This window comes from Calonectris borealis, chromosome 20 (assembly GCF_964195595.1).
Source record: "Calonectris borealis chromosome 20, bCalBor7.hap1.2, whole genome shotgun sequence".
In the NCBI taxonomy this organism is placed as follows: Eukaryota; Metazoa; Chordata; class Aves; order Procellariiformes; family Procellariidae; genus Calonectris; species Calonectris borealis.
Genome location: NC_134331.1, coordinates 833,776 through 857,055, shown reverse-complemented (window position 1 = coordinate 857,055; position 23,280 = coordinate 833,776). Strand labels below are relative to the sequence as shown.

The 23,280-nt window shown below is 59.2% G+C and overlaps 1 protein-coding gene across 7 annotated transcripts in view; it reads left to right on the top strand.

Annotated features, from left to right (window-relative positions):
• The first annotated feature begins 12,339 nt into the window (after positions 1-12,339).
• RBFOX3 (RNA binding fox-1 homolog 3) overlaps positions 12,340-23,280 on the top strand; it is a 145,748-nt gene continuing 134,807 nt past the window's right edge. For 2 of the 7 annotated variants that reach the window (XM_075169302.1, XM_075169291.1), the window contains exon 1: positions 12,362-12,536. The gene's annotated coding sequence lies outside the window, so the exon portion shown is untranslated. Of the gene's footprint in view, positions 12,537-23,280 lie in introns of all 7 variants that reach the window. The other 5 variants (XM_075169298.1, XM_075169295.1, XM_075169293.1 and 2 more) reach the window with 5 other exon arrangements.

Sequence of the window (23,280 nt, the reverse complement as noted above, 5' to 3'; positions counted from 1 at the left end):
TGCCACCTCGGAAGCGCCTAAAGCCCCGGGGCAGGTGGTCAGTTTGATGTGTGATCCCACTGCACCCTCCACCCCCAGTTTGCTTCTCCAAGTGCGTGAGCAGAGCCGGAGCCCTGCCCAGAGAGCGCCGAGCCAGGGTGCAGGAGCCTGTTGGGCAGAGCAGGATGGAGGCAGGAGGCACGGATAGAGGCAGGGATGGAGGCTGGAGGCAGGGATAAAGGCAGGCATCCCTGCGGGGAGCTGGGGAGGGCAGGAGTCCCCGGGAGGGAGGGCAGATTTCTGAAGCAGCATTTCAGACATGGCTGTTCCTTTTTTTTTTTTCCTGCTGAAACTGCTGCCTCGTGCAAACCTTCTTGAGCTCCTCAGACAAATTAGCATCTAGGGGATGTTTTTTCCTCTACATTTTGTGCAGTTGCATAAGAGGGAAGAACAGAGGAGCCCAAGTAGCAAATTGCTTTATAGAGAAGCATGAAACAGCCGCAGACAGAGCTGCTGTCTCCCTGCTGCTAACAGAACTTATGCATTCAGCTGGATGAAGCTCATGCGTGTGATCTGGGCGTATCTGGGATCTCTGGGCGAGCGTGGGCAGGACAGGGAGACCAGGGGGGCCTGTGGGCGCCTGGGGCTTTTCCCGGCACAGCTGGTCATCTCCCGGCTGCGGCTGATGTTCCCAGGTCTCCCAGTTTGCGGGACGGCCAGGCCCAGCAGAAGCAGTCCCCGCAGGCAGCCCAGCCCTGTCCCTCCCTCCAGGAGAAGGCAGCTGCCAGCCCATGCCTGCTGCTGCTGGTCTCTGCCTCTTCTCCACCTCTCCCAGGGGATGGAGAAGCCCCTTTGCAAAGAGACCCAAGGAGGCTCTCAGGATGCACCTCTGCAGGAGCCGGGGAAGCTGCGGAGGCTTCCCAGCGGGTGCCATTCCTGGAGAGAGGAGGAGGAGGAGGAGGTATTGGTATCCACTCAGCTGCCTCTCTCCCTGCCCTAACCCCATTGATTTGTACCGATCCGAGTCTGATGAGATGTGTGAAGCAATCAATATACCTGCAGCTCTGCAAGTGGATGCAGGGAGGAGGGTACGGCGTTTAACCCTTCCTGTCCCCTGCCATGGGTCGCACCCCTTCCCCGGGGCTCAGGGGTTCCTGTTCAGGTCCCGCTAGCCAGGCTGGGCTGTGTGTCCCATCGCTGCCTGGGGACAGATGGGTGCCTCCTGAATCACGCCTGTCTCTCAGACCGCACATCCCGGGGTGTCCCCTGCCGAGCCTGTCCCACCCGAGTGCACCACCAGCCTGCCCGGCCTCCGTCTTGGCGTTACCTCCCCGGGGGATTTATTGCGTGTGGGCAGCGGGACCGATGCCGTCGGGCTCCTCGGGCAGCGCCGCGGCGCAATGGCCTCCCCACCCGCTCTCCATCCAGCCTTCCCGAGACGAGCCTGGCCCAGCGCAGGCTCCGCTCTGACCCTCGGGACGTTTGCAGCCTCCTTACGCACACCTGCACTGTTGTTTCACCTTCCCGTAAAACTCCAGAGAGGAGCCCGGGAAGAGCGTGGGGAGGAAGGACACAGAAAGGGAAAAAAAAAAGAAAGACTCAAAGGCTCAAACTTGCAGAAGGGTCAGAAACTTGGGGTAGGAGGAGGGAGGGGCAGGGGCTGCTTGTGAGGCTGCAGAGCCCCAGGCTCGCCTGGGGGGGCTCGGCAAGAGGAGGCGGGAGCGCTCACCTCCGGGGGAGGGAGCCGGGGGGCAGAGAGGTCGGGGCGGCTGCGCCGGGGGAGCGCTCGGCTGTAAGTGCTTCCATAACCCTCAGCCGGAGGTGATTTTTTTCTGAGGCGTAAGTCATGTAGGTAAATAGGATTATCTCACAAGAGGGAATGGCAAAATAATAAACATCCTCGTAACAGCAACACCCCGGTAAATGACTGGAGCCGAGGAGTGCCGGGCAGGCTCCGCTCCCTGCAGCCAGCACCGGCAGCGGAGCCGCGTCCGTGTGGGAGCACACCGAGGAGTCACCGCCCGGGGAGCCTATTCAGGACGACAGGGTCAAGCGCCCGCTGTGGAGCGGCGCTCGGAAAAGCTGCTTTTCAGGACCTGGCCCGACTCTACGGCTCCGTGTAAGTGCAAAGCTGCAGCCGTGTAGGGCTGAGTATCGTGAGTCTGTTTTTCGGTGTGACACGAACTTGATGTCCCACGTGAAGTGCTCGGTGTTGTGTGTGCTCAGCCTGGAGGCATGACTGGGGCTTGTGCAGAGGTGCTGGGGCTACCGGGGCGGTAATGAGCTCGGGTACCAAACCCGCGGAGCTCAGCGCCGCGAAGCAGCACGTGCCGGGCCAGGCGAGGGGCTCGCACTAGGACGTGACCCTGTGCAGAAGGGAGCCGCTCTCCAGCCCGGACCCCCTGAGGGGAGGTTGGGAACCGGCCCGGGTGTGCCGTGCCCTGCCAGCCACCGCTGCGGGCTCTGCCTTCGCCTGCCGGGGCGTTTTCTCCCTCCATCCCAGAGCCCAGGGTCCATCCCGGCCACCCCAAGCTCGGTCTGAGAGAGCCCGGCTCATTGCGGGGTAGGGGCAGGCTCAGCTGTGTCGGGAGGGGGGAGCAGAGTGATGGGAGACCCCTCCCGCGGGAAGGACGTGACGAACCAGGTCTCTGTCTGAGAGTGAAGCTGTGTCCGAGGGGCTGTTGCAGGCAGGGGCAGGCGCTGCCCGCGCGCTCTGCGGCGTTCTCGTCGGGATGCTGGAGGAGCGAAGGCGCAAACGTCCCCCCGGCTTCGGTAGGGCGACAGCGACTGAGTCTCCTCTAGCGTGGAAAGGCTCGTTAGCTGCATTAACAGGCTGGGATCTGATGGGAGAGATGAAAAAAATTGGTCTCCTCCACATCGCTCACTTGAGACTCTATCAGGCTTGCCACAATTAGGAAATTCACATTGAAGGCCTCATTTGTAAAGGACCAAAATAAGAGCAAACGTTTGGCCCAGAGGGAAGCAGCGAAGGAATTTAAGCTGCCTCTCATCTTTCATCATTTGCCTTCTCCCGCTCCTATCTTGGCAGCCCCAGTATTTTGCTTTGTCTCCTTCAGGTGACTAATCATTAGACTAATTAGTTGCTAATCAATGTTTAATTAAAACTTAGCTGTTAATTACTGGAGGTGCTACTGTAGGTGGGATATGAAATGTTACGAAAATATTTTTAAGGGCAGTTCATAAGAAGCTGGCCTCCCTCCCTCGTCTCTGGTGCGTCCCTCGGTCACGGTCCTCTCCCCTGAGATGCTGCTCCCCCAGCTGAGGGGTTGGGACGGGGGCTGTGGGTATAACGCATCCGTTCGGCACCACCGCACCCTGCAGTGCCCGCTGCCCGCTCTCTGCGGTCGGCTCCATCACCCGGGACCGGACCGTGGAGCGGGTGTCCCTGACGCTTTCCCACGGAGCAGCCAGGGAAGAAATTCGTTACGCTGAGGGTGGTGAAACGCTGGCACAGGTTGCCCAGAGAGGTGGTAGATGCCCCATCCCGGGAACATTCAAGGTCAGGCTGGACGGGGCTCTGAGCAACCTGATCTAGTTGAAGATGCCCCTGCCCATGGCAGGGGGTTGGACTGGATGACTTTTAAAGGTCCCTTCCAACCCAAACCCTTCCATCCCAAATTCTATGATTTGGGATGCTGATGAGCATCCAGCCAAAATCCAAGTGCAGTGGTGTAGCTCCCGTTCCTGTATCCCCCTGCTCAGCCTCCGTCTCTTCCCTTAAACCTCTCGGAAAGCCAAGGCCGGGCAGCAGGGCCTCCTCCAGAGACGGAGGCTTCGTTATGCACCTTTTGCTGCGTGCAAGAGCCCGGAGGTTTTTCATGCACAATCCATTGAAAAGAGCCCATTAAATATTCCATCAGCGAGGGATATGTAGGTCACCCAGGTGTGCTGCTGCCTCCAGGTACCAGCTCATTTCAGCCCTTGGTGGGGAGCCTGCGTCTGCTTATTCTCCCGGCTCCTTCTCCCTCCCCGTGTCCTTCTGGAGCGGGGGCTGGCAGGGCTGGTGTGCCCGGCCGGCAGCGGGGGCTGGCCCCGTGGGTCTGGGGGCTTTGAGCAAACCTGGAGGGGTGTGCAGGGCAGGGGGTACCACGTTTTGTTCAAGGGCCCTGAACCCCTTATGGCTCCCAGGCCACGGGAGCACCCCCAGGACCCCCATGCAGAAGAGCCGTTGCCCCATCTTGGGGCGGCCCGGGAGCCCTCCCTCCTTGGGGGCTGCGCTGTCCCGGTGGGGAACAGGCGCTTTGCAAGTGCTGTACATATGCTAACGACACGATTTACATTCTCCCTGCTCTTTACATTCCTTATTTCACTTTACTTGTCATTTTATGGCTCATTTTAATTTCTTGAGAGCAGACCCATAGGATAATAAGGTCTAGTGCTGCAGAGGGTCCCGAGGCAGACACTGTGTCTCCATCCAGACAGAGACGCTGGGAGCACCGCTAATGTGCCTGTGTCTGGGTCAATGTGGCATGTTCCCCTCACCTGGGGAGGAGCAGGGGCTTTCTCTGCAGAAGTGGAGGACTTGCGCGGCTGAACAGTGGCTGATGTGCTGGGAGAACTGGCTCCCGGCCTCCGTGCTCGGAGTTTCCCTTGTCCCTCCTCTGAAAACGGCATCTCTTCAAGGGGCCGCTGAGCCCAGCCGGGTCCCTGTCTCCCAGACGGCGTTTGCTGCAGAGACGGGTGCTGCGGGGTGAGGGGCAGCTCCGGAGCCTTCTCCACCGAGGCTCCGGCAGCGAGGGCGATGTCCCTGTCCGTGCTGTCCCTGCGCGATGCCTGTGCCTCTCTCCCACTGCGGGCCAGGACTCGTGTCGCTCCATACATTGCCACGAGGTGAAATACTCCTTACTCTGCCCAAGCGCGGGGTGGGGTGCTGCGGGGCCTGGGAAGGCGAGGGTACGGGTGTGGGTGTGTTCACTTGCTTGATGCCACTGGATATGGTTTTTTTGGGGAAAAAAAAAAATTATCTTTCTTTCCCCTCCTAGTTAGAGAAAGATGCTGACAACGGACCAGGGTTTTGGTGTTTTGGATGGTGACAACGCAAGGAAAGGGAGCTATGTCTAGAAATAATTACTTTGTCTTTTGCAGAGGTATTAGTGCTTCCATGCTGGCAGTTACAGGAGTTAGCTGAAGGTATTGGTGACATAAATACAGAAGCAAAATTATTGCTACTTCTAATGACTTTCATGTGTGTGAGCGAGAAAGAGGCGTTATCAGGGCTGAAAGAGGAGAAGGAAAGAGGGAGCCAGAGGGGCAGGAGCTCTGGGGTCTCCATACAAGGCTGGCATGTCCTTGGGCTCTGCTCTGGAGGCCAGAGACCCTGCGGCTGCGGGGCTGGGGGGTTGCTGGTGCAGCTCCGTGCCAGCCGCGGCGGCTCCTGCTCCACCGAAAAGAGATGCTGGCTCTGCTGAGGGGGCCGAGGGTCTGAGCCCACCTCTGGGGCAGAGTCACAGGAGGGACCTACAGCACCAGCTGCTGAATGGCACCTTTCCTGTAGCTGGGTTTGGCCCCGAGGGAAGGTGGATTATGGGCAACGGCTTGGCTGGATGGGAGCTGGCGCAGGTGGGGTCCCCCACCCCGAAGTGAGGCTTGGGGGGCTGGAGGGGTCCCCCCCTCTGCTGGCTCTGGGGGAAGCAAAATGGGCTGTGCCCATCCCAGCAGAGACCCGGCCCCCGTCAGGCAGCAGCATTTGGGGAGCCCTCTGGGAAGCAATCACTGGATTTTTCTTAAGAGTAGCAAGCGGAATCTGACATTTGGCTTCTAGAAAATCATTAACCAGCCAAGGAAGGAGTCGGTTGTAGGGACAAGAACAGAGCGGTTCCAGGTGAGTGGCTGCAGGCAGCATGCTTCAGCTGCAGCAGGGAAACTCGCTGTGTCGAGGGCATCGTTCCTGCGGTGTCCCAGCCACCATCCTGCACGGGCGGGAAGGTGGCCTGATGGCATCCCGCCTCCCGGCTGGCACTCCGCATCCCGCCTCCTGGCTGGCACTCCGCTGCTGCCAGGACACAGCCCGGAGAGGGTGCGGAGGTGGCTGCCAGCCCTTGGGACCAGGAGGGTCTTTGCAACCAGGAGAAGCCGAAGAGCCGCGAGCATGGAGCATATGAAAACGAAACGGTGGGATCCTCCTGCAGCGCAGAAGGTGCTGGTGCGGCGAGGCTGAGCCAGGTAAGCAGCACCAGAGGGATGCACAGCCAGGGTGAAGGTTCCCTGTGGCAAAGTCCACTTGTCCCTGGATCCTGGTGCGCCCAGCCCAGGCTCCTCTTTGGATGGAGGACTGAACTGGGGAGATTTAAGAAGTCGCAACATTTTGGCTGTTAAAATAGGACTAGATAACAGCGTGTAAGGTCATAAGCTGAAGGCCCCATGCGGGTGCGGGTGCTCACCGGAGGAGCGGCAGCCCCGCGTGGAAGCAGTTGTGGATGGAAGCGGGAGGATCCTCCTGCTGAAGAGCCAGCTGAGCCCCTCGGGAGGCTGCTCTTCTCTGGATCGCAGGGCTGCTGCTCCGTCGGGAGCACCCGAGGATGCGGCTGTGGCTCCAACGACGCTCTGCTCTCCCACTGTTAGTTTCTCTCCGGCTCTGGCAGCGTGGTTCCTCGCAGGCAGCGTCCTCCCCCGTCCCTGCCCGTCCCTCGGCGGCGGGGCTGGCTGCGAAAAGTAAACTCGAATGTTGGAAAGGAACAGATCTCTGATGAAACAAGGCCATTCATGCTTTCAGATATTAAATTCTATGCAGATATTAAATAATTTCCTCTTCAATGATCCCAGTAAATTTAATTAGCTCTTGTTCCCCCAATAGAGTTGTCTCTGCGATCCTGAAGCGCTGCGTTTGGAGCAAAGGGGAACCCGGCTCCTATTTGCGGCGCTGCCCTCCAGCAGCGTGCACGCTGCGACTGCTGCCAGAGGCGAGCGGCCCCTTGGTCGCCGCTGTGTGTCTGTTCCTACCGCCACGTCCCCGCTCCGTGCTGGGGCTCCTTCGGAACAGGGTCCCGGCTCCAGCTGCAGCGGTGGGGAGGAGGGGGATGGGGCACGGAAGCCCCTTCCTCTCCGGTCCTGCTCCCAGCTTGGCTCTGGGATGCTGTTTGAGGCAGGTTTTGTAGATGGTGTCAGTCCAGCTTTGCTCAGAAGACGGCGTGAGCTTCTCTGCCCGGAGCGTGAAGGTCTGGGGAAGGGGAGGAACCTGCTCCGGGCAAACCAGGGCTGCGGAAAATCAGCGGGGTGTGGGCGACTTGTCCAGGGCCTTTTCTGTGGCCACTTGAAAGCCAGGTCCCAAGGGGGGAGGGATCAAATCACACAAGTGCTTGACTTTCAGTAGCAGTGTTTGCTGATGATTTTGGGGTTTTTTTTGGTGTTTGGTTTGTTTTTTTAACTTTTAGAACCTCAGAGGAAAGAGGGGAGAAAAAAAAAATCCCTTCCTGATGCAAGTGGCTAATAGCGGGTTATAAATGTGTCCCTGGCATGGTTCATTAGCTGCCATGACACATTGAGAGCTATGAGTGGTACGATACCAGCAAATCAATTCAGAATTTAACCTGAAAAAGAACGTGGGGAGGTCAGATCATGCAACATGTTACCAAACATTTCTTCTCAGCTGAAATAGAGCAGCTCTTCTCTCCCGGAGCTCCTCCTGCCTGGTTGCTGTGCAAAACACAAAATAAATAAATAAACAAGTACCTGATTTACCAATGATTAATTTGCATAATTAGCACTGTGTCAAATCACTTCACTGAGGTGCAAGGCACACTTTGCTGTAGATGTTTGCATGGACATCTTTCCAGGGTTACTCAAGCTCACTTGATTTCACGTTTAACAGTCTCGTAAGGACGTAGCATCGGTGGCAACAGGATTTCATGGAGTCAAAAGGGGAGGTGAGAGCTCGGGGGCTGCAGCGCGAATTCCCTGCCAGCCTTTGCGTGCCCTGTCCTGCTGTTGGAGCAAATGCCCTTCCCTGACAACGTGTGCCGCCGTGGGTGGCCGTAGCCCTGGAGCCAGGAATGAGCTCAGACCTAGCTCTGCCCGCGGGCACAGACCTGCAGGCTCTGGCTAACATCGGCTCCTCGGAGAGTGGCAGCGACGTGACGGCTGAATCCTGGCCATTTCGTACCCACCTGCTGTGCATCACGGCTCTGCTCCAGGGATGCTTTGGGAAGGTGGGCAGGGTGGGCAGCCGGGGGTAAGCCGGCAGAGCTGGGGGCAGAGCTGGGAGCAGAGCTGGGGGCAGAGCTGGGGGCAGAGCTGGGGGCAGAGCTGGGGGCAGGACTGGAGCAGAGCTGGGGGCAGAGCTGGGGCAGAGCTGGGGGCAGAGCTGGGGCAGAGCTGGGGGCAGAGCTGGGGGCAGAGCTGGGAGCAGAGCTGGGGGCAGGACTGGAGCAGAGCTGGGGGCAGAGCTGGGGCAGAGCTGGGGGCAGAACTGGGGGCAGAGCTGGGGGCAGAGCTGGGGGCAGAGCTGGGGCAGAGCTGGGGGCAGAGCTGGGGCAGGACTGGAGCAGAGCTGGGGGCAGAGCTGGGGCAGAGGCAGCAATGGGGCCTGACCTGTGGTGCCCGGGAGGAGGGAGCCAGGCGTCCAAGCACCTCGGCAGCACCCGCTGCAGTGTGTCCCCTGCTTTTTACAAGACTTGCTTTTTGGCACGGTGTTTTCTGACGCTGAGCACTGCTAATGCTGCAGCATGGATCGTGTGGCACTGAGAAAATCCCAGCAGTGAGGCTGGCGGTGCTTCCCTCCTCTGCCTCCTGCTCCCCGGCAGGGACCCCGGGTCAGAGCACAGAGGTGGCTTCAGGCTCTTTACTCTCCCTCTCCTGGAACAGGGGAAGCGGCTGCAAAACACCCAACAGGTACAGCAATACATCAAAGACGTAAATACATTTAATGTTTTAAAACACGCCGTGCTGCGGGCAGCCCTGGTTGTGTGCCTTCGCTCCTTCTCCCCCCGTAATGGATATCAGATTGTTCTACTGATCTTGGCATTGTTTTAGTAATTGACTGATGCAATGCAATGTTCACTGATTTAATAAGTTTGTTAGTATAATAGAGGTTCTGGATTTTGCTGTTAACGTGCAGTGACAATTACATTTTAGATTTGCCTATTATGTTGCATAACTTAGCTATGAAATCTATCGTAAATTATATTTTAAAAAGCATTATTTCAGAGCACATTAGCGTGGTGCTCTCTTCTTCTCTCTCCAGTGCTGGAGAGTGCTTTGCAGGCTGAGCGTGTTCATGACCAGGCATGCATTCAGCTCCTCGTCGGGCATTGCACGTTCCGCTTCGGGTTTTTTGGGTCAGGGCATCTGACTCTTGCCAAAAAAAAATCTGGGTCCCGCCATGTCATCCCACCGTCTCCATGGCAGCCAAGGACGGCGCAGGTACCCGGTGTTCTGGCGGCTCTCTGGGGAAAGCTCCAGCTGGCACCGTGCCCCCCGGCCCTCGGGCGGGCAGAGGGTCTCACACCGCCTGCGCAGGTAGGACGCGTGCCGGCGCCGGCGGGTGCGGGTGAACCCCCCGGCTGGGCCAGGCTTGAGCTGCCGGTGCTGTGTCAGAGCTGAAGATGCTGCAAACGTCCCCTTTTTGGGCAGAGTCATGAGGAGGGGCTGGACCTCGTTTGGGCACCTCAAAGTCGAGGGTCCCTGAGCGCTCGAGCCGTTGTGGAGGACTTGGAGGGGCAGCCCCCTCCGTGTCTGGTCTCCTCGATACCGAGTGCCATCTGTTGCCTCGCAGAGGTGATTTCTGCAGATCCGGGCCTGGCTGCTTGGCACTGTCCTTGCTGGGGCTCCGCAGAGGGAATAACGGGGACAAGATGGTCCCCAGGTGCTGGGGTTTTGCTCTGCCTCCTGCTTACAGCATCTGCGTTCACGAAAAACCCAAGACAGAACCGCAACAGGTCTTGTCATCTCTTTACTCCAGCCATGGTTATGAGAAGGAAAACCTCGTCATCGTTAAGGATAAAAATAAAAAAGCAGCAATAATTTAACAACTACGACTTCCTCCAAATGAAGGCCCTAAATACCAAACAGACTGTGAAATAAACTAAGAAAAAAAGAAAAACAAATATTTTTTCCAGATTAATACTTGTTCCCTCTGGTTCATGTAACAGCCTTGCCAAAAGGCAGGGGTTTGTTGACTTGTGCTTTTTCTAACTGCTTCTCTTCCCTCCACTGTCGCTCTCGCGCATTCTCTGCCATTATCCCCCGTCTGCTCCTCCTCCTCCTCTCCCACGGCCAGCTTCAGATGCTCGCCCTCCTGGAGACCCATGGGCAGATTCCCCCGGTGGGTTCCTCTCTCGGTGTTTCCCTGCCCGGGACCCCCGGTGCAGATGCGAGCCCCGTCTGGGCCCGCTGCTCGTCTTGGGCCTTTTCCCGCTGGGCAGCGCGAGGTTGCCTAGCAATCCCGCAGCATCGCCGCCTCTCCTCCGCTCCGCTTAGCGCACACCTCCCGGTTTGCAAGGCTGCACCTCCCGAGCGGGTACCAGTTTGCATTTCTAGGAACAGATGTCAACAGGGACCCGGCTCGGAGGCTTGAAATGCAGAGAAAATTTTGCAGAGCTGCTCTCTGCCATGTTCCTGGTTCCTCGTTCTCCAAATCTGCTGCCTAAAGCATCTTCAGCCTCAATGAACCGTGAGAAAACAGCACAGCGGGGCATAGCAAGGAGCCATCCTGGCTGAGCGCTGCCTTTGTCTGGCAGGTCCTGAGAACAAGGGCTGCTGCCGCTCTGACAGGGCGGCGAGGCGCGGGGTCGGGTGCTTACTGCATCCCGGAGGGCTAAAAATATACACGTTTGTCATACAAAATGGATGTTGAGATGTATGAGGTGCATTTGGTGCATTTTGTAGTCCTCATTCACATTATGGCTTTATATCACCCTCATGATTTTCTCTAGAGTGTTCCTCAAAGCCCTTGGGAGGAAAGTAAAACTGCATTAGGAGGGGAAGGGGGGGGAGCGGTGCCTGTTTTCAGGGGGCTGTGCACAGACTCTGCAGGATATTGATAGTATCTCATAGATGGACCCTGTGGTAAGTTCATAGGCTGCAGGTATTCCAGATAGTTCTCAGGAAATAAAACTTCTGGAGGTTTACCACAGTCTCAGCTATGGGGAACCACAAATAGATCATTTGAGACAGAAAAGGGTGCTGAGCCCCATCAGTAACTCCAGCAGGCCCGCAAGGAGCAGTTTGCTGCCGCTGTGCTGTGTAAGTTCCCCCGGGCTCGGGTGGGGGCTCGGGCCGCCCGGCCACACCTGGCACAAGGGACCTGCACTGCCGGAGCAGCCACTCGCTGCTCATGGCTGTTTCAGAGAGATGGCATCTCCCGCTCGCGAGCCAGAGGAGAAGGGGCAGAACAACAGGACCTCCGACAGCCTGCGGTTTGCAAAATCTGATAATGCAGGTCTGCAGCGTGTTCAGCCGGCTTCCCGGGGGAGGAGGTAAACAGCAGGAGAATGGGGGAGAGCCGGGAATGCCAGAGTTCTGCTCTTGCATAATGCTCAAGGAAGGACTATTGCTTCCAGCTGCTGTGGGAACGCCCGGATCACTGCCCAGAGGTCCTTAAATCAGATTTAAAGAGAAGGAAGGGTAAGGGACTGAGATGCACAGAGCTTTAGTGAATCCGGGGTATGCTGCAAATACATCCTGAGGGCTTCCTGCACTGCCTTGGTCTTCCCAATGTTTGCAATGAGGAACAGAAACCTCCCTCCTCGCTGCCGTCCTGCCAGGTGGCTGAAGTGGGCCTGGGCATCCCCCCGCGCCCTCGGGCATCCTGCGCAGCAATGGAATCAGCGGCTGGGGGGTCTGCTCCTCGCCCGCCTGCAGCTCTGCATGGGCTGGTGCTGCTGAACGCACGGAAAAATGGAAAGGCCTTGGGGCAGCTCCCAGCCCATGCGCAGGCAGCAGCAAGCACAGCTGAACTGCGGGAATAAACTCCCCGCTTGTCACGGCTGTAGTATGTTCATTTTGGGGGGAGAATGCCTCCTTTTCTGCATCAGAGGTGGGAGCGTGTGCTGAGCGCCCACCGAGCACGCTGCCGGGGTGGGAGACGCCTCGCCTGCCACGCCGGTGTGGGGCCGCGCCGTGAGCCCCTCGCTGCGGGGGGAGCGTGTCCCGAGCGCGGGGCCCGGGTGGGAGAGCGGGGCGGGGAGCGGGAGGTGGGGTCCGGCCCCGGGCGCCCCCCCCGCCCCGCTCGGGTCTCCCCTCCGGGCCCCCCCAGCCCCTCGGCGGCAGCCGGGGGGGCGCAGGGGGAGGGGATCCCGGGTGGGGGGCGGCAGCCGCGGGGCGGGGCGGGGCGGGGGCGGCCGCACGTTCCCCCCGCGGCGCTCGGCGGCGGCCGGGGGCGGGCGCGCTCGCTCGGCGGCTCCGGGGGCGGCGGCGGCGCGGGCGCGGCGGCGTGCGAGGCAGCCCGGCGAGGCGAGCCCAGCCCGGCGAGCCCAGCCCGCTGCGCGCCGCCTCCTGCCGCCGGGCTGCCCCGGTCGCCGCTGCTCGGGAGATGCCGCTCGGCGGGCGGGGACCCGCGGCTGCCCTGCGCCTCCGCCGCCGCGGCGGGGACCTCTGAGCGCGTGAGTCACCGGGGGCGGCGGCACCGGGGAGGGGAGCGGGGCCGCTGCGTGGAGGCTGCGGGCGGGCGGGCGGGGGCAGCTCGCCCTGATCGTGCCCCGGGAAGTCGGTGGGGGGAGCGGCGAAGTTCCGCCGCGGTGGCCCTGGGGGGGGGGGTGTCCACCGGGGGGTGTCCACCGGGAGCCACAGCGGGGGCCCCGGGGCGGTGCTGCCGGAGCGCATCCCGGGGGAGGGCTCCGGGCGGGCGGAGCGGGGCGCGAGGGGCCCTCGGCAGCAGCGCCCACCCCAGCAGCCCCCGTGCGCTCCGGGACGAAGTTTGGCTGCGGCGGGCGGTGCCGGCGTGGGAGCTGGGGTCCGGTAACCGAACCTGCCCGTTAACAACGTCTCTTCGAGCTGGAGCCGGCAGCGTTTGATTTGCCTGCGAACGGATTCTGGCACAACTTCTCATTAAGTTTGCGTTATAGGTTCTTAACGGATGTCTTAATTAGATGCTGTTGTTAACAGGAATATTATGCTAATTAAAATCACACCCTCCAGGTGAAGGTAAATTGTAAGAAAAAGTTGGGTGAGGTGGAGTCTGGATTAATGGGGTCGAGGAGGAGGATGATGAGGAGAGGCTCCCGCTCGGGCTGGCCGGCCTCGGGGAGCGGGCGAAGCCACGGGGGCAGAGCTCGGCCCCGCTGCGAGCGCGCAGAGCCAGGCGAGCGAGCGTGAGCTTGCACAGCTTTCGATGGGTTTTTCCTCTCCTGAATTCCTGCCTGTCTCCGGGCATTTCATCGCAAGACGAGCTCGATATGCCGGCGAGTTAAGGGCTTGCTGTGTGGGGAGGGACGGATGGAGAAGGCTTTTCAGAGTCACCTCGTCTATTTGCGTTGCGGGTGTAAATGCACAGTGCCATCATCCAGCTGCCCGTATGCCGGTGGTCCCCCGTGGGTGTGCGTGCCAGGAGGCTGCACGGTATGCAGCATTGCCTCCAAACGCTTAAAGGCAGATGTCTGAAGTAAACAAATGTGGCGCGGGGGTCCGGGAGCGGCCGTGCTGCCGAGGCACTGGGCAGGCCCTGCGTGGGGACGGGCAGTGGGGTGTGGGCAGCAGCCTGGCAGGAGCCGGGGGCACGGACCCGTCCTCTGGCTGGAGCAGCCTGGAGAGCACTGGGGAGGCTTCATTGGCGCCTGTGTGTGTGCAGGTGGAGGGATGGGGGGGAGCAGGGAAGCAGGGATTTCTCGGCTTCTCACTCCAGTAAGCATGACATTAATAACACCGACTATTTTTGGTTGCCTTTTGTGAAGGTTTGGACCTCGCTCGCTGCCTCCACGGAAGCCTGCCCTCGGGCAGGGTGGCTCCTGCCGCCCGGGTTTCTGTCCCGGGGGCCAGCCTGGCTGGGGGTGTCTGGGGGGGCACAGCCCGGGCTGGCCGCAGATCGCTGTGCGCTGCAGGAGGCTGTGATGTCAGGGAATACCTCACTCTTTTTCCCTGCTAATTCTGCCCGGCATTCTCCGGGGTGTCTGGGGCTCGTGGTTTGTCTCGCAGCGCTTCGAGGGTGTATTCTGCTGCCCTGGTGTTATTTGCATTCCGGTGGTACCCAAAGGCTGCAGCCAGGCTGGAGGCCTTGCTGTGCTGGGTGCTGTGCAAACATAGATGAAGGCATGCTGTTCCCCAAAGAGCTTCCTGGTTTCAGGCTAAAATGGTTGAGGCGTGATAAAGCCTCACAAAGCAAGAAACGAAGGCTATTTTTCTGGATAATAGATGGAGAAAGAGCCTGGAGTTGATAATTTTTGTGGAGGGATGATTGCAGTGGGTTGGGGCTGGCAGGGCTGCCCAGATCTGGCCAGTCATTGGGAACTTGTTCTTGGCTCCGGGGAGCCGTGGTGAGGCTCTGCTTGTTATTTCACAGAAAATACAGGAGATTTTTTTTTTTTTCCCCCTCTCCTTTGAAGCGATCTGTGGGATTGTTCAGCACCACAGAAAGCCTTGGCACAAGGGCACACAAACGCTCTGCTGCAGCATTAGGTAAACCTTTGCCAGGGTTAAGGCCGTTGCTTTTGGGGATCCTCTCACAGGGACATAAATTTTGTGTAGCAAGCTGAGGGGGTGGTTTTGGAGCACCGAAGCTGAGAGGTCTGGAGCCTGCAGGCCAGCTGGCTGGTGGACTACTGTGGCCATGAGCCCAACCCCAGGTACCCGAAGGGGCACAGAGGGACCGGGATGGGACTGGGAAACCCCCCAGCCCAGCGGTCGCGCCTCTCGCTCCTTCCTCCAGTTTAGGAACCACACGGGGACAGACGTGGCAGAACTGGAGGTGCTGAAGGAGCTGTCACCGACAGGCATCACCCCGGGAGCCTGCTCGGCACAAGGCAGCGCTGTCGGGAGTGCGAGGCTGGTGTCTCTCGTGGGCACCCCTGTGCTTGGCCGCAGGGCTGCTGCGGTGCCCATCTCTTCCCTTCCTGCTGCTCCTGAACGAGAGGGACCTGGGCAGGCTGGGAGGGTTTAGGATGTTTTAGGATGCTGATGCTTGCTCTGTGTGATGCTGCCTTTGGAAAACCAGCTCTTCCAGCTTTCCTTTCCCAAACCTGGCTAGTCGTGCGTACTCCGTCTGTTCCCCACTTACACAGGTCCCCTTTTGACAAGGGCTGGCGTTTTTTCTCCTTTTCAAAATAAAGGGCCTCTTTCGCAGTTGCGCTCATCCCTCCATCTCCCATCACTAGAACATGTCGTCTTTAATTACTGTGTGCATGTCCCAGGCGGTGGCATGGCCGGGCAGCCTGCGCGCTGCCTTCACCGGTGGTGGAGCCTTCTCTCCGTGCTGCCGCTGCTGCTGGTTGCTGATGCTTTGCCCCCCTGTCCTGCGCAGCAGGTTTCTTCTCTCCCACCCTGGTGGGATGGTTAGGCTCGTTTGCCACAATGCCTGAGAGGGATCCCTGGGTCTCCCTGGCTGGCGGGGAGCGCAGGAGCGGGGCTGAGCACACACCGGCTGGGCTTGGGCGCTCGGGGGGGATGCAGGTGTCCCCATCAGACTCGCGTCTCAAGCAGCTTGTCCAGTGCAGGCCGTGTTTGCTCATTCAGTGTATAAATGAAGGGTTTTAAGTGTGTGCATTTACTAAATTAGTTTGTCGTCACAATTTTTCAAATGGATCAGCTGACGGTAGATAAATGCCTCTGAAGGTTATTGAGATAATAAAAGGCATGAGGGAAGTTCCTTAATTTATGTGAGTTCTCTTTTAATTTACAGTCTTATGGGGTGAGAGTACACCGAATAATTAGTTCTTATGAATGATTTGCTCTTTTCAAACAACCGTGGAAGAGGAAGGGGAGCCAGTGGTGAGGTTTGAGACGGAGCTTGGTGGAGAGGGGTTGAGCTGGAGGTGGTGCAGCCGTGGACGTGCACAGCTGAAGTCGTGCGGTGCTGGGAGCCTGGACCTCCTTGGGCGTCAGTGCGGAGCCGCCTGCAGCAGTGCCGGGGGTGGATCGGTTGGCAACATCTCTCCTTTTTGCACATCTGGAATAAGAAAGTACAGGAGACTGAGGTGCCTCTCCTGAGGCTGTGGAGTGAGTCAGTGTCTCAGCTGGGTTTGAAAGGTGACCTGCAGAGCAGCTTTCTTCCAAATGGCTTTGAACGCCTTTTGCTGGTCGGCGATGAATACAATGAAGTGGAAAGGAGACATATTTTCAAGCCTGTGAGCTGACAGGCCTCCCACGTACCAGCTCAGAGCCCGCAGTGACCCTCCTCTGCCCTCCCCAGCCCCTCTCCTGCCCCGGCCATTGCTGGCGGTCGGCTCCGGCCGCCCCGGGGGATTGACGGCCCCCAGGACCCTTGGGGAGCGCCTGTGCCCCGCCAGCGAGCAGGGCAGCAGCCCGGGCCAAGCGCTCCGGCGCCTTCTCCCGCCAGGATGCTCCTGCTTCCCTCGCCGGGCTGGGATGCTCAGGGCTGCCGGCAGCAGCTGCTTCTTCCCCTCTAACCCTTGGCAGTGCGGGCAGGGGCTGTTGTCGGTGCTGTTCCAGGGCTTTCTGCTGGAAGCGTTTGAGGTATTTCGGGATGCGCGTTCTTGCAAATTAATTGACAGGCCGAGATACCAGACGAGGAAGCAAAATTTTCTTCTCTGTTATTTCATTAGTTATTGAGATTAAATTTTTTTTTTAAACTTTATTTTTAATAAACCAATCTAAAGCTAGCTCTCTCCTTTGCTCAGCTCGCACGCTGATGCTCCAGGCATCATTGTGTCTTCCAGACTAGACAAGATTGCATTTCTAATGGGTAGAAATGAGCACACGACCGCGGGATTCCTTTTCATGTTTCATTATCCACTGCATACGTGCTCCCCCCTCACTGCCTGGCACAGGTTGTCCTGCCAGCAGCTCGTGCCCATCCCAGGCTTTGCTGGGCAGCCTTGATCCCGTTCCCTTGTTGGCATCTCCTGACCCCCCCCAGCCCCAGAGCACAGGCATGCCTCGGCGGCACAGCGGGATCTGTGCAATTTTAAACTCCTCTGCATGTCATCCCCCCCAAGGCCCCGCATCCCGGTACCACCAGCTCCGCTGGCCAAAGCGCCCTTTCAGGCTGTGTTTTCCCCCTGTGGCTCTTGCCGTGCTCCTCAGGCCACCGTGGCAGCAGAGCTGTTACTTTATTTACAGCTGCGGTACACAGCCGTGCTGCTGGCTGTGAGGGGTGCTGCCTGCTACGCACGGGACCCCGGCCCGGGGAGCGCGGGGGGAACCGGGCAGCACGGCGGCTCGGCTGCCCAGCGCAGGGCTGGGTGTTGCCATTGCGGTTTTTTTCTCCCTTAGTTATTTTTTGGCTTTACTGCTCAGAAACCTAAGCTGTTTCTGCTCCCGTGAGCTTCCTGGGCAGAGAGCGGCTCCAGTGCTTGGTCCCTGCCGCACTGCACCCGCGTCGCCTGGGGGTCAGGGGCTGCGAGGACGGGTCCTGCAGCGGCAGGGCGGGGGTCCCCGGAGGGTTTCGTTGCTGGGAAAAGCTGGTTTCTCCCAGCGTTTTGCTGTCGGCTTTCCCAAGGAACTGCGTGCTCGTGTGGGCCTTGCCAGGCTGCCTGCGCCCCTGCCGCAGGGATGCTTTTCTACCTGGGAAAATAAAAAAAGGCTCTTTTGGGATCTCGGTTGGCGCTGCCGTGGGGGAGATGAGATGCTGCCCGCAGTCCCCAGGGCCCGGGTGGGGAAGGCGGTGGCTGAGCCCCAGCTGGTTCCCTCCTCTCCCCCTCTCGCAGCCGTGCCCGGCGTGCCGCAGTGCCCGGCGTGCCGCAGTGCCGGCGTGCCCTCCCGGCTCCACAGCTCTGCCCAGGTGGGAGGTGGGTGAAAATGGGGTTTAAAGAAGAGGACCTGGACTTACTGGGGGTTGAGTGGAACCACTAACGTTCCCTTTGGGAAGTGTGATGAATTCAGGATTTCTTGCAACTGGGAATCCAGGCAATGGCCTGAGTTCCTGTAATCTGCTAAAATCATCTCAAGGAATCGGTGAGCAGGGTGTATGCACGGCCGGTGCTTAGAGAAACCGGCATTATTGAACCAGAGGAAGTCATTCCAACTAGAATTTATGGAAGTGATAAACCAACTTTTGACAACAGGCTCACCTCCTCCACAGCTGGCAGAGAACATTTTCCTCTTGTCGGATCGATAAACAATTAATTCTAAAGCAGGGAGCCTGAGAAAAAGGGAGAGTTTTCCAGATTTCTAAACTCTTAATCAAGCTCTGGGTTAAAACATAGATGTGAGAATCTGAGACCTACTGATAAAATCTTGACCTTGATAACTGGTTCCTCAATTCCTGGACCGCAGATGATACTTCCTTTGCTGAATAAATCCACTTTTAAATATACAACTTGTTCCTAGATATTTGTGCTTTCAACATGTTTAATGTAGCTTTTCTTAATAATCTGCTTCAAAATGCTGACTTTCCCCCTATGTTTTAATTGAATTCTAATTTCCATTCACAATCAACTTAAACGAGTTTAAAAACATAGTAAATAACACATATCATTCATTTAGTCTTACCATAAGCTGTGAAAATAAAGAATCCAAATAACTACTTAAACCTGCACGCGCTGCATCCTTCTCCTTAGCAGAAGTCCCGGCATCCTTTTGTTCAATGTGACGTGTCTGCGAATTGGCCAGTAAGAAAGGAAAATTAATTTTAAGCCGGTAACCGGAGTCCAGATGGAGATGCGATAACGTGCGATCAGTTAACAGCGCCGTGCTGGGGGATTTGCCTTGCGGCCGGCAGCGCTGGCTGGAATCGGCCCCGGGTGAAGGTGCGGCCGGGCGCTGCCCGTTTGCGGGGCAGGAGCTGGGGCGGGCAGCGATGCTGCTCCTCGCTGCAGGCAGCCTGGGGCCGCTGGGCTGGCTTCTCCCTGCCCCGCATCCCTGGGGCGGATGGAGGGAACCGAGGGCAGGGTGAGCTCCGGAGCTGCCAGAGTGCTCTCCCTGCTCCCCATCCCACCCGCACCCCGTCTCTCGGCAGTGCCCCGGGGCGAGGGTCTGCCTGGCAGGCCCCTGCAGGCAGGGGACGAGGAAGGGAGCAGTGGCTCCGAGGCAGCGGTGGTCAGAGGAAACCCGTCCCCTTCGGTGGACGCTGGAGCAGGGCACTCGGCAGGCGCCGCGTGCTCTTGGGAAGCGGCGCGATGTCGACTGACGGAGCTGCTGCGCCGTCCAGGTCCTCGCTGGAGGGGCTTGGGTTTGCGTGCCCAGCTGGGCTCGGGGAGCTTTCGGTGCTGTTATCTTAGGGGCTCAGACTGCCTGGTGGCAGGAGGGGAGGCGGGTGGTGATGGCACTGGTGTCCCCTGTCTACGGGTTTGGGAGACCTCAGGTCACTGGGAGCGCTGACAGACCTTTGGGCTCTGGCAGATCCTCCATCAGCCGCCTTTGCTGCTGCTGCTGTGACTGAGGGAAACGGTGGCTTTTAATGAAACTTCCCCAAACAGCATTTGGGTCCATAACGCCTGATGGGCACAGCGCTGTCGGGTCATGGGTATGATCGAGCATTGTTTGTTTGCAGGCTGGGAAGGTCTGTTCGCTCTCCAGGAGTTACTGGGGTTGTCCGAGAGTCTGTTTTGTAGGAAAAAAGGCTTAGGGATCTCTCACAACTTGTGGTTTGGTTTCTGGGCAGTGAAGGAATTTCTGCCGTAGCGCTGCAGCAGGCATGGAGCTAGTGTGAGCTGCTGGCCGAACTGGGGACAAACACTGCTTTTGGCTGTTTCCTGGGCCCTGGCAAGGTGACCCCAAGGCTGGGGTGTCACAGCCCTGATGCTCGAGCCCCTCTGCAGCGGGCGCGGGGTAGGGGCTGCGGCGCTGCCTGTGCAGGGCTCTGTGTGCAGCTGCGGATGTTCAGCATGCACAAATGGTGGATGCTGCTGGAGAACATCACTCTGCGCTGAGGTGCCCTGCAGGCAGCCCAGGTAATCTGCGTGTCAGCACATTGCTGCTGCAGGCCCAGAGCCGTGTTACAGCCGGGGCCGGCTGCACGGGATGCTCCCGCTGCGATCCGGAGGCTCCGGCAGCGCTGCGGCAGGAGGACGTGCCAGCAGCACTGGTGGGGCTCTCCCGGTGCCCCCTGCGCGAGAGCAGGGCTCGGGGCGCAGCTGCAGGAGCCCCCAGAGCCGCGAGCAGGCAGCCTGGCACGGGAGGGCTCTCGCAGGCGGATCTGCCTGGGAAGGGGCTTCATGGAATATGCAAATCCCAGTATGGAGAGGGGCCTAAATAATTATACGCATAGCCAGATTTTTTTAAATAAAGCTATCTACAGTATATTGCAGAAGTAATTAGGAATCCTGAGCTGGCTGTATCTCGATCTTTATAGCAACATAGCTGATAAAGCATGATTCAGGGACCTCGTTATCTTTTTTTAAAGAAGTTTTTATTTAACTTCCGTGAAGTTGCCATGGTTACTCCTGTGCATGGCTTCCCTGCCTCTCTTGCCTTAAGTGCAGCTGCTGGCATTGAGAATTAAAACATCTACATTTGGAGCAGCCCTGGCCCCCCCTGCCGTAATCCTGGCTGTGCTCTCGTGGGGGGAGAGGCTGCGGTTCAGGAGCCTCGTCCTTTGCTGACCCTGGAAAAGGCATTTTCAGCTCCTGTGCTTGAGCTGTTTGGCTTAGTAAAGCCCTGCCTTTCCCGTGCTAAACAAACAACCCAGCGGGAAGAATTTGGGGGGTGGGTTTGGGTCCCCATCGGCGTGGGAAAGAGACACTCGTGCTTCCTGAGCTGCCTCTGCAGTGATGCACCTCGTGTGGCCCTTGCTCTGCGTACGCTGTTCCATGCTAAACAGCGTAACGGCCCCATCGGGATCTCTGACCTCCAAAACCAGAGCTGGGGCTCTGGCTTCTTCTCCGGGACAGTGCAAACCTCGCTGCTGGTGGAGCTGCTCCCTCCTGCCGCGGTGCCTCTGCTGAGCAGCGCTGCTGGCCCCTGCCCTCGTACCAGCGCTGGCAGCCTGATTTCGGAGTCTCCTCCTGCGCTGGCTGCTGGGTTTGGCTGCTGCTCTGGGCGCGGTGTGGAGGACACTGGTGGCTTTGTGCAGGTGTGGCTGTGGGCGCCCCAGCGCCCATGTCGCAGATCAGGGCTGCTGGGATGGCCCAGGGCAGCTGTGCCGCGGTGGCCTGGTCAGTGCAGGTGGCCTCCATCTTCTCCTTTGCTTTCTCGGCATCCCTCGTGGCCCTGGCAGCCCCGTGAGCGGGTGTCGTGGGATGCTGCAGTGGCTGTAGCCTGTCACGTGCAGGAGCGGCCTTGCAGCCATCCCCTGAAGCAGACTGGGGACAGGGACACGCTGGTCGGGCAAGTCTCTTGCAGGGGACATGCCACCATGGGTCCCCCCGGTCACCGCGCAGCCCCCATGTGCCGCAGGGTAGTTTTGCTCCGGTGCAGGCATGGGAAGAGGCTTCCCCCCGCGGGGCAGCAGCAAGCCGTCGGTGACAGAGATTAACTGGCTCGCCAGCACGCGGCATTCCTGCGATGTGCGCGGACACGCACTGCTGTGCACGGGCACAGCCTGGGATGTTCCCCGCTGCGTGACACACGGCTCCCGCGGGGCGCGGGGGGGCTCCGGGGCTGCCTGCCCGGCCTCGGGCACGATGGGGAAGGGGAAGGTGGTGGGGGCTGGGAGCGGGGACCAGCACCCCGGAGTCCCGGCTCGCTCTGCGTTTTGGCTAATAGGGCCTCGTCGTCTGGGAGCTGATGGAGGGAGGGGGTTTAATGAGCCCAAATGAGCCCTCTCCCAATCCTGCGCCGGGAGGCCACGGATGCAGGCGCAGGGAGCTGAGGTGGGGTGTGAGATCAGCCTGTTTCCATGGCAATGGCCATGACATAAGACAGCGACAGGAGCTGTTTTGTGATAACACGTCTCGAGCCGGGCAAACCCAAGAAGTCAGGGAGCTGAGGAGGCGGCAACCCCGCCGCCAGCCGAGGGGCCGGGCACTGGCCGGGATGCTGGAGGGCGGGGAGCCTCCAGAAGGGGAAATCGATATTGGACCAGTTGTGTTTGATGGGAAGGAGAAGCCGTGCTGCCTCCTCCCGCCAGCGAAGGGCTTTGATTTCTGCTGGCAGGGGCATTGGGGTCTCGCAGGTGCTTGGCGCTGCCGCTGCGATCCGCCGCACCGCTTCCCGTCCCCGCGGCGCCGGCCAGGTAATGAGGAGCCCTGTGCCGGGCCGGTGATAACGGCCATCTGTCCAGGGCAGGGCTGAACTCTGTCCTCATTATGTCTGTCAAAGTTTTATCAAGCTTCCCCTCCTGCTCCTCTCGGCGTTTTTAAGCAGCGGAGGGTGGGAGGGTGTGTGGGAGGTGAAGCCACACCAGAAATAATTCTGCGCGTTCGGGGGTGCGAGCGGCGCTGCGGGAAGGCACCGCTCCCCGGCAGCCCCGCTGCTGGCCCGCCGGCTGTTTGCCTGGTTCAAGAAGTCCCCCGGATGAAGTGAGCAGCTTTTGTTTGTTTGTCTCCCCTTTCTTCCTCCTCCCCTCCTTTCTTTATTTCTCTTTTCCCTTCTCTGTTTTCCTTCCTGATGAAAGATTTTCTTGCAGTGTCAAGGCAATGTGACCTGATTCCGTAATAAAGAGGAGGCTTATTAGAATTAAAGCCCAACAGTGTTAAAAAAGCAATCTTTGCAAGATTGAGGCCATGAGGGAATTGTAAATTCTCAGCAAAGACCTCATTTAAAGACTGGGATGAAAACACATGTGCACGAATACACCGAAGCCTTGCACCGCGAGGGGACATCTAGTTTTGAGGAGAATTTGGGGGAGGACGAGGGAGCAGAGCAGCACTCGGGTTCTCTTGGATTTGCCCGGGATCCTCCGTTGGACGGGCACGTTCGTGGCTGCGCTCGCTCCTTGGCTGGGGCGGCTCCGTGAATATCCCTTGGGTTTGGATTTGTTTTCCTTGTTCCTCTGGGCACCCCCCTCCCCGCGGCACCCCCCTCCCCGCGGCACCCCCCTCCCCGCGGCACCCCCCTCCCCGCGGCACCCCCCTCCCCGCGGCACCCCCCTCCCCGCATCGCTGCTCATCCCCTCCCGGCACAGCCGCCCACCCACCGCGGCGGTGGGAGCGATGACAACCAGCGCCGGGCGTGCAGCCGGTGAGTCAGGCTGCCCGGGCTCCCCAGTGACTCTCCGGCTCCGTGCAAGCCCTGAGGGGTGCGGGGCTCCCCCGGCTGCTCCCCGCAGAAGTTTCCCTTGAGGTGTGATGGGTGCTGGGTCAGTGCTGGAGCCTGGGGTGCTGTCTGCCGGGGGTGCACCCTGCACATGCAAGCTGG